We start from the raw sequence: 2,986 nt of genomic DNA on the forward strand, positions 1-2,986 counted from the left end.
GTTTGGGGCTTTAGATATTTAATGGTTTCAGGAGAACTACTTCTTTTTAAAATATTTGGCTCACAAATGCTATCACACAGTGAACATTCTGTTCTTTACTTTGATCTCATTTGAGACTGGAAGAGTGACTTTGACCTTGTTTAGAGATGCCTTGCACCCTTGGGCTCCAAGCTTTCTCTCCCGCACCCCAAGCTCCATTTAGTGCCAACAAAACATGACTTTATATTTCAAATAAAAATATCTTTGAAAAGGCTCATTAAAGGGTTCATAAGATGTGCTGGTGTTTGAAATGAGTCTAAGGTGTATAAATGAATCAGGAACACACAGATTAAGTTTCCCTTGAAATAGAGTCTTCAAAAGAAAGGAATCCTTGGGAGAAAATACTTATAAGGATTTACTGCTTTGTTTCGTTTGCTTGTTGTTTCATTTTGTTAAACATTTGAAAGACTGTTGAAATTTTTCTCTTCAATAAAAATACCCCTGAATTCTCTTAAAATTGCTGTTAAGAAGGACCATGAGAGGGCCGGAACCGGGTCCCAAAGCTACGATGGAGGGGGACGTGCTTGACACTCTAGAGGCGCTGGGGTATAAGGGACCACTGTTAGAAGAGCAAGCCCTTATGAAGGCAGCAGAGGGTGGACTGTCTTCACCTGAATTTTCAGAGCTCTGTGTTTGGTTAGGCTCTCAAATAAAATCATTGTGCAACTTGGAAGAAAGTATCACTTCAGCTGGGAAAGATGATCTAGAAAGCTTCCAGCTTGAGATGTGGCTTTTTAAAAGAAATGGCATGTCCATATTCTGTACTCGTATCAGGAGACATTAAAGACCGTTTAAAAAAGAAGGATGACTGTTTGAAACTTCTATTATTTTTTAAGTACAGAGCTTCAAGCTTTACAGATACTACAGAACAAGAAACGTAAAAATTCTCAATTAGATAAAAATAGTGAAATTTATCAGGAAGTTCAAGCTATCTGCGATACCCTTGGTATTCCCAAGTCAACAACTTCTGACATTCCACTTATGCTGAACCAAGTGGAATCAAAGGTGAAAGATATTCTCTCACAAGTCCAGAAAAATCATGTGGGAAAACCACTGCTAAAAATTGATTTAAGTCTGGAACAGGCGGAACAACTGGAAAGAATGATGCCCTTTCCTGTGAATATGAGTGCCGTCGGCGGATGTTGATGAAACGATTAGATGTAACAGTGCAGTCCTTTGGATGGTCTGATAGAGCAAAGATAAAAACAGATGACATAGCAAGAATTTACCAGCCTAAGCGTTATGCTTTGTCACCCAAGACAACAATAACCTTGGCACATCTACTTGCTGCCCGTGAAGATCTATCCAAGATCATCAGTACAAGTAGTGGCTCCAGCCAGGAGAAGACAGCATGTGCCATTAATAAGGTGCTGATGGGAAGAGTGCCTGACAGGGGAGGACGGCCGAATGAAATTGAACCACCACCCCCTGAAATGCCCCCTTGGCAAAAGAGACAAGAAGGTGGTGGGAGGGGTGGTTGGGGTGGTGGAGGTGGAGGTGGTGGTAGAGGAGGTAGTGGGAGTGGTAGAGGTGGTTGGGGAGGGGGAGGGGGTGGAGTGGAGGTGGTGGTAGAGGAGGTAGTGGGAGTGGTAGAGGTGGTTGGGGAGGGGGAGGGGGGTGGAGTGGAGGTGGAGGAGGGGGTGGTAGAGGAGGAGGTTTCTAAGGCAGGGGAGATTATGGTGGAAGAGGGGGCTATGGAGGAAGAGGGGGCTATGGTGGAAGAGGTTATGGAGATCCATGAGGAGGAGGTGGTGGTGGCTATAGAAGATATTAAAAGTTACAGCATTTAGATAGCAGGCTTACTTCTTAATAGATACATTAGGCATAGTGTTCTAAATAACTACTTGAATGTCATCTTTGAAGTAAACACCATGTTAGATTCCCTGATGATATCATTCTTGAACTGGGTTTAGTATGTAAAGAGCATTGTTTTATACTACTATTTGATCTCTTAGACAAAGTGATGATTTTTTCCATATTCTGTGTACTCTTGAGCATGTTATATCTTCTTAAAAAACAAAAAGAAACGAGCAAAAATTATTTTTAAAAGTGTAAATATATTATTACCATCAAACTTGGAAAACAGAAAGTATTTTATTGTCATGATTGAATTTAGATTGTTACCTGTATTTTATTCAGGTCTGAAACACATAAATGACCCCACTTGTAGTGGAAAGGAAAAAAAATAATTGCTGTTAAGAGACAATCATTTCTATGGGCAATAAATATTTAAAGTTCTTGTTACTTAGAGAACAAAATTCTAGAGGTTCTGTCAATCCCCCCAAAATTGTTTTAATGTCCTAAAATGAAATATCTTTAAGGACTGGGCAATCTAACATGAATAGACTTCTGCATATGTTTACATTCACGCCAAATTTATAAAGTTATCAGCATTACAGCTCATGAAAAACAATCTGTAAGAAAGATTGAAATTCCTTTACAATTTGCAAATTCATTTGCTTGACTTCCATCAAAGCTAAAAAAAATTTTTGGTAAATTATTATCATATCCAAATGTCTCCATGTTTTAAACACTTCATCGTAATTAAATATGCACCAAAGAAAGATTTTTTAAAAAAATACTTTTGCCTATGCATGACTAGGCTAACATGTAAAAATGTTAAACGAGATTTAAAAAACTCATTGATTTCATAACCTGTGCTATAGAGTAGATGCAGTTAGACCTGAGAAAAATTAATTATAAATGATACAACACATGCCTGGTCCTCAAATATTTTAAATTAACTTTCTTTGACAAAAATGTACAATAGTGGGTTTCTGGGTAACCTCACTAAGAGCATTTCCTCTTAGGTATTTCTAATATTTTGCCTCTTATAGTTTGAATGGTCTATTATTTTTAAGAAGAAAAAGCACAGACAGTAATTACTTTTTCAATTTATAGATATATATATGTATTTTTAAAAAGTACTCTTCTTCCTTTTCACAAA

General features: G+C 37.7%; 1 pseudogene; it reads left to right on the forward strand.

Annotated features, from left to right (window-relative positions):
- Positions 1–514: 514 nt before the first annotated feature.
- Positions 515–1,813, forward strand: LOC103018807 (protein FAM98B-like; annotated as a pseudogene).
- The last annotated feature ends 1,173 nt before the right edge of the window (positions 1,814–2,986 follow it).

Source organism: Balaenoptera acutorostrata, chromosome 10 (assembly GCF_949987535.1).
Source record: "Balaenoptera acutorostrata chromosome 10, mBalAcu1.1, whole genome shotgun sequence".
In the NCBI taxonomy this organism is placed as follows: Eukaryota; Metazoa; Chordata; class Mammalia; order Artiodactyla; family Balaenopteridae; genus Balaenoptera; species Balaenoptera acutorostrata.